At 43.5% G+C, this 12,729-nt stretch overlaps 1 long non-coding RNA gene across 1 annotated transcript in view; it reads right to left on the bottom strand.

Moving 5' to 3' along the window:
- Positions 1–216: 216 nt before the first annotated feature.
- Positions 217–12,729, bottom strand: part of LOC137532088 (uncharacterized) — a 58,259-nt gene continuing 45,746 nt past the window's right edge. Inside the window, exon 3 of the long non-coding RNA XR_011023849.1 lies at positions 217–797. This is a non-coding gene — a long non-coding RNA (uncharacterized lncRNA). The remainder of the gene's footprint in view (positions 798–12,729) is intronic.

The following is a 12,729-nucleotide window of genomic DNA, read 5'->3' on the forward strand; positions in this document are numbered from 1 at the left end:
TCAGATGAACTTTGAAAGCAGACTAGCTGGAAACGCAGAAAAAGAGAGATTATGGGCAGTGTCGGTATCTAATGTTATGATTGATGCAGAAAAATGCTCACGTTGTTTCTTTATAATAATATGTCTGGATGCAGAAATTACGCTACACATCGACGCCTGGAGGGATTGATGATTCTGATATGCTAATTTGGGACATTAAATAGTTCTCACCTCTGATGCAAATTCTGCATCGCTTCGAGTAATTTTACAAGTGTTTCCACCGTGCTGAGGACTTCCGCCAAGACACCTGGAGGTCACTCAACAACAGCTGTCAGCATTTGGCTAACACATCTCCTCTGGTCTTGAGATGATGGGGTGCAGATGTCCTCCGAGCCCTGGGCCAGACATTTGCTGAAGATTTCCTAAGTACGACCGCTTCCTATCCCAGACGAAGGCATGCGCAATTCAGGAGCCAGGATGTAATCGTTAATTCCAGCACTTAACAACGGGAGGTGTGAATCCGGTGTCGGCAATTCCAGCGGATCACAGGCCTGATGCACAATGAATGCTAAGAAGATCTCAGATCCAAGCAATGACCCTTTGCCACTGGTCGTTGTGTTCTAGAACTTTTCAGCTTTTACATACTTGTTTTTGACAGTCATTAGTGGTGTTATTAGCTGCTTCTGAGGATGTCAGGGATTTGATGTTTCACCCAGGCCATCGTACTTCTTCTTAAATCATCATGAATGGATTTGTCGATGATCCTGAAGACCTCAGCTCATTGTCTGCTGCTTTAAAGTCCCATTAGATGTGAGTTTCTAAAGAAAAGGAGAAAAAAGGATAAAAGAAAACCTTCTTTAGTTAAAGAATTCCAATCTAGGCACACTTTTTCTTTACCTGGTGGTACATTTTTGGAATAGTACGTAACGCCCTAAACTTTTATAGGCTTTATTTTTCTTTATGTAATGTCTATGTTTGATTGGCAAGGAAGTGCAATCCTCCATTGGCAATGGACTTTGATGTTGTTCATTTTCTCCAGGCGAGCTACTATACAGAACATAGAATCTGCTGCTGTACGCTTTGTCAGTAATGATTACATTGCTGTGATTAGAGCTACAATATGCTTCCGCAATTCAGAAGCCAAGTACTGTATAAGACAATCTAGTGCAGGCAGACTGAAGCGACTTTTAGTAGGGTGACTTCTCCAAATGCCATAGTGCATGGTACTGTCCCAAGTGTCACATAGCATGGTGGTGACCTTCTCAAATGTCACCGACCCGTGCGTGGTGACTCTCCCAAGTGTCACTCAGCATCATGACTTCCTCATATGCCACAATGCATGGTGTCTCTCCCAATTGTTACATAGCATGGCCAGGCTCATACTGAGCTGCCGAAGTATCGATTTTTCCATTGGTGGGCCCCGGCCGCCCTGCCTACTGGGGGCCCTAGTGCTGAAAAGGAGGGGGGCACAGAGCAGGGAGGGGGAAAAGTGGGCACAGAGCGGCGGGGAGGGGGAAAACTCCCCCTCTCACCTAGAGCCCCCTCCAGAATTGCAGCCAGCGGAATGGCTTACCGAGAGCGATAGCTCTGCATGCAGCTGGTCTGGTCTTCTGCAATGACACTGTCCAATCACGCTCTCGCAGTACTTCAGCCTTGGGGGGGGGGGGGGGCAGGCTGAAACTTTCTTGGCGGGCCCTTAGTGTCCCAGTCCGACCCTGAGCATGGCGACGTCCCGAGATGCCCCAATGCGTTGTAGACTCTCCTAAATGTCACTCAGCATCATGACCTCCTCAAATGCCGCAATGCATGAGGACTCTCCCAAGTGTCACATAGCATTGGCGATGTCCCCAGATGTCACAATGCATGGTGACTCTCTCAAGTGTCACTTAGCATCGTGACCTCCTCCTCCAATGCTGCAATCCATAGTGACTTCCTCCATGCTTGTCCTCTGCCTCTCGTAATAGGAATCCTGAATCTCAACCTCTCCGTTTTCCATCATTCCATCTCCACTACAGATTTGCCTGTTCTGTCAGTGGGACTATCTCAGGTACCACAACCTGATAGCCACTAGGTGAAAACTAGTCCAGTGCCCACTAGTGGTAGGAGCCCATACACTCTTTTTTGAAGTCCACTGGCAGCTATGAGACTTAGGGATGAGTTAGCTTATTTTTATGCTCGATTTCCCGGAGCAATAAGGGTGCATAAATTCTTGTTCATTTTTGCCTTTTGCACTGAAGAATACCACTGACTTCAGTGGTTAATAGCAAAGCCCTTATACATGCTAAAATTACCAAATTTGCTGGGTATGTTAAAGAGACCAGTGGGAACAAGGGAATTTTTATTTCAAAAAGACCTTGTAGTCTTTCAGAAAATTAATTTAAAAGTTACAATAGGATTTTTTTTTTTTCAATCCAGACAAACGATCGGTAGTGAAAGTTTACACACACGCACGCACGCACGCACGCACGCACGCACGCACACACACACACACACACACACACACACACACACACACACACACACTTTTCTGCCAGGGTTTCCAGGTGGTCAGCATGCAGTGCATAATGACCACCTGGCAACCCGGTGGACTGACAATGCTTTGGCCAGGGATCGATGTACAGCCGCAATAACAACATGAACAACATCACTAAAGTAGTTTTCTCCCTGAGGACCCACATATAAGGATCTCTGGCAAATATGCCTATGGGTTGCACTATTAAAAGTAACATTTTTAACAAATTTGAACGCACTATGTTGCGCGAATCCCTTTTATATGCACGTAAATCTATCACGAGATGCTGGATTACTACCCGAGTTCCGTCAATTCCTGAATGGGTTACGCAGATTAATAAAATGTTGCCATATATTAGGTTGGTCTATCAACATAGAAATTGTCCTGGCAAATAGACCAAAGTATGGGGAAATGGACTTTATCACCACTACAGTAATTATATAAGTATCTGCTATTATGCTGCGCTCTGTTTATCAAGCTTTCTGTGGTGCTTTATGATAGCCCTGCTGTTATTAACCCATTCAGGTTCCGTCATTTTCACGTGAGAAATGTTCACCTCCCATTCATTAGCCTATAACTTTATCACTACTTATCACAATGCACTGATCTATATCTTGTTTTTTCCGCCACCAATTAGGCTTTCTTTGGGGGGTACATTTTGCTAAGAGCCACTTTACTGTAAATGCATTTAAACAGGAAGAATAAGGAAAAAATGGAAAAATTCATTATTTCTCAGTTTTCAGCCATTATAGTTTTAAAATAATACATGCCTCCATAATTAAAACTCATGTATTGTATTTGCCCATATGTCCCGGTTATTACACCGTTAAAATTATGTCCCTATCACAATGTATGGCGACAATATTTTATTTGGAAATAAAGGTGCATTTTTTCCATTTTGCATCTATCACTATTTACAAGTTTAAAATGAAAAAAATATAGAAATATTTCATCTTTACATTGATATTTAAAAAGTTTAGACCCTTAGGTAAATATTTACATGTTTTTTTTTTTTATTGTAATGGATTTTTTTTTTATAGTAAACATTTTATTTGGGTACTTTTGAGAGGGTGGGAGGTAAACAATAGATTTATAATGTAAATGTGTGTTAATTCTTTTTTTTTTTTTTTTCAGGTGTAGTATTACTGTTTGGCCACAAGATGGCGGCCATGAGTTTGTTTACATGAAGTCACTCTAAGCGTAGCACGCGCTTAGAGTGACACATCGGGAAGGGAACGGCCAGAAAAGGCGCAGCTTCCGAGAGAAGCTGTCGCTTTTTCAGCGGGGAGAGGAATCAGTGATCGGGCTCCATAGCCCGATACATTGATTCCTTGGCTACCGAATCCGTGGCCGGGAGTGCGCGTGCACGCGCATGATCGGCCGCGGGAGCGCGCGGTAGCGTGCATGGTTCCTGGACGTAGAAACTACGTCCAGGAACCAAAATAGGTTAAGTTATAATATGTCCTGTTGACATACGTTATTGTCTGTGTTAAATGACATGATCTGCCAATTAATAACTGGTCTCAATTACCGTTTGTTATTATGAATACAATTTTGTACCAATTCTGTAGCCATATATAGATAATGTTATATTGTTATACACTATATGCAAACAGGGATGGTCATAGTCAGCCAACTTCACTATGCTGGAACTACGTGTAGTTTTACGCAATTACGCTTCCCCAAACTACGGCTTTGAAATCAAATATTCGCTTTTTATGCATTTCGTAGACGACGCGTTAAAATACGCAATTACGCGTAGTGCGAAACGTAGTGTATGCGGGCGCTTATGCCATTATGCGGAAACATTTCCACAATAATTCCTCTGCAAATGCTTGTCGCAGGAACTCTTCTATGCGTGCATTCCCCCTTTCCCATGCGTAATTTTGTAAGCATACAATCGTACGCGGAAAAATAGACGTGAATAACGCATTCGTAGTTTACTTTGCAATGCACATGTGAACTACGCTTCGGGGCGTAAACTACGCATAACGGAACTTCACTACACGTAAAATCGTAAGCAAAGTTTTGAGACATCGGCTACGAACTACGATGCGAACTACGATGCGTAAATTCGCACTGGCGTGGTTTCTGCTCATCCCTGTATGCAAATCTTTCAATAAAACCATGTTTAAAAAAAAAAAAACATTTACAAAAAAAATTATGTGGGAGTCCCCCCGCCAATGCCTCTTTAACTCTCTTTAATACACAGCATAGTCACTACTAAATATCACATGGCACAGTGACCTTTTTTTATTACCATTCATATAATGTAGTGCCATCTTTGCTTTTCCACATACTATTGTGTATATTCTAGGTTTGCTGCTCACATCTGGCTGGTGTCTCCCCTGGCATTGAGCAGAGGAAAGTTCAATTTGCAAAATGGAAACAAACACAAGTTTCTGTGTGCACCATCTGCTAATCCAGCTACCAGCATGCCAGCCTGGCACAACATCTCAGCCCTCCTGGACGAAGCGTGAAAGAAAGTCATCTGCTGGAGTCTTTCATCGTCTGTCCATCCATGGTCATCCGTTCCCTCAGCTCTGCCAGGGCCACCCACTTGTTCAGTCCAGAGCCACACTGCTAATGATTTCTCATATTCACATAAGAGTTCTGCTTCGCTCTTCTTTATCATGAAAAGTAGGTTTTGCTAACAGCTGTCATTGTTTTCAGTCTAGCAGATGGGACAGCTTTGGTGTTCGGAGGTTTTACAGTTTTCTGAGCGCTGAATAGAAAGCTGAAGAGAGGTGCAGAAAGTTCATTAATGGATGGGAAGTGGACAGACTGTCCAGAGGTGGCAGATTACGGAGAGCTGTCTCACTACTGGAGGTCCGACTACTCCTCAAACAACTCCACATTCAGAGGAAACCAGGCAAAGAACTGATAAAGTTCCTGCATTCAATGATTCAAGAAGTTCTGGAATCTTTCTAAACGTATGTGCTTCAATATTTAAAGAGAAACTCCAACCAAGAATTGAACTTTATCCTAATCAGTAGCTGATACCCCCTTTTACATGAGAAATAGAACGATTTTCACAAACAGACCATCAGGGGGCGCTGTGTGACTAATTTTGTGCTGAAACCCCTCCCACAAGAGGCTCTGAATACCGCGGTACTCTGGGCAAACTGCCACAATGTAACAATGTTCACAGACAGGAAATGGTTGCTTAAAGCTGTCTGTAACAGCCAGAGCAGCTAGAAACAGCTACATAACTTGCCCACAGTAACAATGTCACCATGTAATACATGTCAGAATGTGAATCTGGGAGAGGAAAGATTTTACAATGAGCAAACACTGACTAAATCATTTATACATAATTATTGTAAAAATGAAGCACTTTTTTTATTAAATTATTTTCACTGGAGTTCCTCTTTAACGTTTTCAACCATGCAGGTCTCTGATTTGCTTCCACTAGTCTGTCTTTGCAATCCTGGTATTCCAGTATCCCCTCACTCCTATGATAAGTCGTGCTATTTACGCTTGAGGTTATTTTTGCCAATCACTGCTCTCCAGGTATAACAGCAGATTATCCAACCACTGTCGTGGATGGTGGTTCATTTTAGCCAACCGTGGCTTATTCAGATGGTTCCCTTGATAATCCGAGGGGCTATGGGCATCCACACTTTACATGCAGCCAGGCCTCTACATTTCCATCTCCCTTATAAAATACTAAAGAACACTGAACACCGTCTCCCAAATTTATAAAACAGGCTTGTATGCTATTTTATTTAAAGTGTACCAAAGACGAACAATAGTTAAAGATGTATACATACCTGGGCCTTCCTCCAGCCCCATCTGAACAGATCACTCCCACGCCGCCGTCCTCAGCCTTCTCCAGCTCCGGTACCGAGTTCCATAACTTCGGCCAGTCGCGGCCAGTCTGAGCATGCACAGTGCGCTCCCTCCGTCTCTCTCTGGTGGATAATAGAACTGCACCTGTGCAAGAGAGATGGAGAAAGTGCACTGCACATGCTCAGACTGGCCATGACAGGCCGAACCGAAGTTATGGGACCTGAAACCGGAGCTGGAGAAGGCGGCGTGGGAGCGGATGGGGCTGGAGGAGAACCCAGGTATGTAAAAAAACTTTGACTATTGTTCGTATCTGGTTTCCTTTAAACCCCAGTTTGAAGATCCTCCAAAAATGTCTGGAGTACGCTTGCAATAAAAGCAATCACTAAAACACTATAACCATTCTAAGCACGGTGTCAAGGGGGCACATCCATGCATACACACAACTGATCTCACCTTCCATGGCGTCCCACTTCGATAGTGTGCACTACCTGGGACAGGTGTGGCTGGATACCTGGATCACCTGCTGTCATACCTGGAGAGCTGTGGTTGGCAAAAACAACTGCAAGCACATACAGTATTCCATGACCTGGAATAGTTGTGGGTGGATACTGGAATACCTAGATTGCAAAAACAGACTAGTGCTGTGCACTTGATTGTTTTGAAAGAAAAGTTTAATGATATGTTTAAAGTGAACCTCCGGACTAAAAATCTACTCAGCAGAACTGAAAAGGCTTGATGTTTCTTAACAGTATCACAGCATTAGAACTTTGTTTTTCTTACCAAAGCATCATTTTTAGCTGCATTTTTAGCTAAGCTCCACCCTTAAAAAAATGCCCGGGCTTTTTTTCCTTGATGCTGTGCAAAGCATGATGGGATTTCCAATGTTGTTATTCACGTTCTCTAGCAACTGGGAGGAGTGATCAGCACACAGGACAGTTGGAACTGTGTCTCATGCTACCTGTCACCTTCTTTCAACCAAAAAGATGGCTGCCCTTATGAAATCAAATATTTGCCTGTTCTTTTAAACCAGGGTGGGTAAGAGATTATATTACCTATCTATTTTAATTAACATAACTAATGTAACTTAATGACAGTATGTTTGTTTAGGCTGAAGTTCCTCTTTAAAGTGTACCTGACATGTGTCATGATGAGATAACATGTGTATGTACAGTGCAAAACATATTAATAACCAGGCTGTATATCTTATTTTATTTTGTTGCCTAAAATATTTAATTTTCAGGCATGCAAGTGACAGCTTCTGTCTTGTCGGTACCTTGTCGGGAATATAGTAAAGTTCACTGATGAGCAAATTACAGATATAAAAGTTTTCCCGGCAGAATACAACTCTGGGAAACTTAACAGACTGCCATTGAGCAAAGACAATAAAACATTGAATCTGCTTTGTAAATGTTTAAATATAAAATAAAACCATGGGATATCTAAAAAAAATATGTCATTTTTAGGAGTAGGCGGATAAATACAGTTGTTTGTCTCATCAGTTAATTTTCAACTTGGTTTCACTTTAAAGTCTATTCTTAAAATGTATTTTTATTTTCCAATACCTTCTGCAGTCCCCATCCCCCAAATATACTAAAGGACCTTATCTGTCCCCAAAACTCTCTCAAGATTACCAAATAGTTGACCTTAATTCTGATGGCCATGTGACCACTTGACAGAGTGACAAAAGCGGGGACACCGAGAGCCCAATATGGTGTATGTATAGGTGGTGAGGGAATATGTGTAGAGTGCGTAGAGTAATACTCACAAACCAGGGTTACCCCTTAGGCAACAACCACTGTATAAGCAGGTGGGGAGAACAAGCCTGTCCCCACTCAGGATTAAGAAGTCGCCCTCTGTAGGTAGGAAGAAATATGAGAATTTCGGTCCTTCCACCAAGAGTGGACTGGTACAGTATCAGAGTAAACAGAGGGGCCAAAAGGATTTAACATTTTTAAAACATGGAATTGGTGTAGGTGGACCCTTACCCACTCCAAAGGACAGGACAAAAGGAACATGTTAAAGTGGATCCGAGGTGAACTTTTACACATTGCATAATTGTGTTCCTTTCCTATTGTTTATAGGGCATTCCTCAAGCCAAATACTTTTTGTTTTTGTTTTAATACTCGAATTCCCTATAAACTAAAAAAGCCACGCCCACAGATTTTCAGAGAGCCAAGGCAGTAGCAAGGGCTCATGGGAGCTCAGTCTGGGCAGGAGGAGGGGGAAGTGTTACTAGCCATTGATTTCAGAGGCAGAGGGGAGGAGGGAGGAGGAGAGGGGATTAGGCAGATGGCTCAAGATACAGATAAGCCTGCCTCTGTGTAATGTTTACAAACAACATGGCTGCTGTCATTGTATCACAGGAATAAATAATCATATTCTATTAAAACTGTTTGCAGCTAGATTTGCTGTGTAAACCATCTAAACTTTAGGTAACAAATATAGAGAAGTTACATGTTATAGTTAGTTTTTCATCTCAGATCCGCTTTAAAGAGTAACTGTCAGGCTGCAGAAGCTAATTTAAACCTCTATTCTCCTGTGTTAATCAGTTTAGAAGGAAGCCATAAAGGCATTATTGAAGATAAAAATCTCTTTTACCTTTGATGTGTTCTTATCAGAAAAGCTGTTAGACCTAAGAGGACGCAAGCCGCATATGCTGCAAAGCATTCTGGGGCCCTCCCCTCGGCTGCTAATGAGACGTTTCAGCAGCTTGTAACTCAGTCCAGCCCGTAGCACTGATAAATCTCCGGGGCAGAGTACTCTGCAGGAGTCAGCTATTGTTCCTAGCCACATGGCTCATTAATATTCACTGCACACTGTGTTGTTCAAGTAGGAGCTTATCTGTGATCAGGAAGCAGGCAGGACATGACGACACATTTGACAGAAAAACATGGAGCCTGCCATGAGCTGTCAGGAGCATCTATCTCTGCATATACTATATACAAATTCTGTGAAATCCAAACGTGGACAGTGAAATGCATATGTAATGTAAGTACAGCCAATCTTTAGCTACTGATATATGTGTTTATTTTCTCTGAGACCTTATACCTAACAGCTCCTCTTTAAGGTATAGCACAAAATGGGTGGAGTGTATAAATACATTTTGTGTTATACCTAAACACATTCCTTTTAGTGTCCATTGGAGTGGGTAAGGGTCCATCTCCGCCACTTCCATGTTTTAAAAATGTTATATCATTTTATCCTTTTGGCGCCTCTGTTTACTCTGACACTTGTTAGAGCGAAATGCTGAAACTCCTCCTTCCCTTGCCAAGAGTCTAGCTAACCGGACTCCCCAATCTCCCCCATACTCTGAACTGCACTCACCCTCTATAGAGAAATCTCATAATACCCCATACCACTTTATTATCATTGATTTATATAGTGCCAACATTTTCCGTAGCGTCGTACAAAGTACAAAATATTGGGGAGCATAGATCTATGAGACATTCAAACTCTGTGTAATCAGGACACCCAGCAATACAAATACATACATTGTTGATGAATGGTTTAAGATATCACGAGTACTGGTATATGTCCATGCAACAATCTTACCTCATGGCGGGTCCTGCGACGTTCCCGCGGCGTCTCCGGCGGGACTCGCTTGCGTGGAGGGTCTTCCGTGACGTCTTCCTCGGGGTGGGGGGAGGGGGGGAATCTCCATCACCGATGCGGCGGTGAGCCAGGACGCGTGGTGTCTATAGTCGCACGCGCGCGAGACAGAGCGGCCTTTACAGGCTGAGGAGGCGTGTCTGAATGCTAGACCGTCCTCCTGTGGGCTGGGCTGATCTCCTCTCCTGGGTATATTAGGCCAACTGAGTCAGTCACTCGCTGGCCTTGATACTAATCAGTACACTGGTTATAGGTCTAGCTAGCTAGCTATATTGAGTTACATTTGTATATTGTGTAGACGCACAATATATATGTGCTCTAGGTAGTCAGCCTTGTATTTTTGTAGAATTATTTTGTAACTATTTAAAATATTCTAGTTATACATTAGTAACATCTATTGTATATTCTGTTCTTATGTATCTGTGTACCGACCTTTTCCCTGCCTCTTGACCTCGGCCTCGCTATTGTCTCATCCTTCTGTACCTCTGCCATCTGATACACGTGTACGACTCGGCATGTCCCTGACTCCGCAATTGCCTGATCCTTTAAATACGTCATCTGTCTTATGCTGGGAATACACCAAACAATTTTCTGTTAGATTCTTCTGTTAGATTTTCTGTTAGAATGCATAATTAGATTATTTTCTGTAGAGACTGGTCATTATCTCTGGTGCATTATCTTCTGGTTATCTCCTGCTGAGTAGAACAATGCCTAATTGCTCCACAGATAGATGGTAAGATAGATACATTTCCAACATGTTGAACTTTATCTATCTGGCAGGTAAATCTAAAGCTGGCCATACACTGGCCCGATTTGCCGCCGTTTCGACAGCAGATTCGATCACTGGTATAGAATCTGTTGCCAATCGTTCGCGCTAAACGCACCGGCCGATCCGATTTCCTCCCGAAATCGGATCGGTCCGTCGATCGCGGCGTGTGGGAAATTACCGTCGATCGCCCGCGGGTAGGGAGCGCGTCGCTAGCGGCGGCCGATCCGATACAGGTATACATTACCTGACGCTGGCTCCCGGGCATCTTCTCCGCGCTGCACCGCTCTGTTCCTGCTTCCATCCCAGCGTACATTAACTTCCTGTGTCACTCCAGTGACCAGGAAGTTCAAATAGAGAGCGCTCTATTTGAACTTCCTGGTCACGGAGTGACACAGTGTACGCTGGGATGCAGTGCGGGATGCTGGGATGCGGTGCAGCGCGGAGAAGAGGACCCGGAGCAAGCTTCAGGTAATGCATAGGGGGGGCAGACAGGCGGCAGGAGCAGCTCAACAGATTGTGATCGGTTTCAGGCTGAAATCGATTCACAATCTGTTTGCAGTAAGGGCAGCCATACGATCCCTCTCTGATCAGATTTGATCAGATAGAGATCTGTCAGTTGGTCGATCTAATGGAAAATCGACCAGTGTATGGCTACCTTAACAGAAAATTGTATGGTGTATTCCCAGCATAATGCTGGCTACACACATCGAATGCATGCTGGCTACACGCATCGAATGTGCCGTTCGATTCCCATTGATTTGTTTATTTCCGACATGTTCGATTCGCATTTCGATGGATCGTTAGGTCAATTTGCCATACTTTACATAACAATCAACCTAAAAATAATCGAAATGCGCTCGGAAATGCTCGGAAATAATCAAATCGACAGGAATCGAGCGGCGCATTCGATGCGGGAACGCAGCCAGCAGTATGTGTATAATCCTGCCTGTTAATTGACTACGAGATTGCCTAGTTATCTGTACCCCGATACCTCTGACTTTGTGTACGACTACGGCCTGGACCTGACTAACCTTACTCACCACTGCTGTGTATTCTACTGACTACGCTACCTGTTCATGCTCCAGCGTGATAATACGGTTAATCGAAACATCTGAATTCCAATTTCGAGGAAATTTGGTGTTCTGCAGCCAAATACCAGATTTCGTGTTCCGATTTTTGCGTTCTGAAGGCATTTTCTATTGAAGTCAATGCGGTCAATAGTTCCGCCGGCTTCGAATCAAGAATTTTCACCAGTGATACCAACAAGATGGCTGCTAGGGAATCCCCTGTCCCCGAGGCCACATTAGAGCAGTTTATCCCATGGATGGATGCCCTGGTCTCCTGGACCCCCATTCATGTGGAAAGCCACTTGTTCTGCCACTTTAGTCTGGCCTATGGGGACCAGGGAATCCTCGGCGGCCATTTTGTTGACATCACTATGGATCGAAAATTATTGTTTTAGAAGCCAATTTTCACTTTGTTATCCTTTGCGTTAATGCCGTTTTTGCAGAAAATTCTTGCTTCCAAAGCCAATTTTCACATCGGCAGAATGGAGCGTGGTATTCGAAACAGTGTAATTTCCTACTTTCATGATTTCATCTAGAAATGGACAAATTCCAATATGAAAGTCAGAACTCAAAGCTGTTCCACATCCGAGAGATCATCCCTAATGATACATTACAGTAGAATAAGAAACCTCACGACATTTCTGGGTTTCTCATCTTTTGCGGAGAGGCAGCAGCCGATGCGTCCGTGCCGGCACAGGGTCACTTTGCGGAAAGCATGAAGGATATCCATCGGCAAGGCCCTTTTACCGCTGAGCGACTGATGGCGCCTCTTTTGTTACTGCCTCTAAATTAATTAGCAAACCTTTCAACTTTATCTTCACCCATAAATAATTCTTAGCAGGCAGGAAATGGGGCGGAAGCTGTCCTAATCTGCTGCAAATTATTTTCTCATTAGGGAGAAGTCGGGTCCCGTGCAGAGCTCGGGGGACATGCGTTCCCGGAGATGAGCAGCAGTTAGCATTAGTCCGTTACACTCCTATATTGAAGGATTGTGCATATAA

Source organism: Hyperolius riggenbachi, chromosome 9 (assembly GCF_040937935.1).
Source record: "Hyperolius riggenbachi isolate aHypRig1 chromosome 9, aHypRig1.pri, whole genome shotgun sequence".
Taxonomy (NCBI): domain Eukaryota; kingdom Metazoa; phylum Chordata; class Amphibia; order Anura; family Hyperoliidae; genus Hyperolius; species Hyperolius riggenbachi.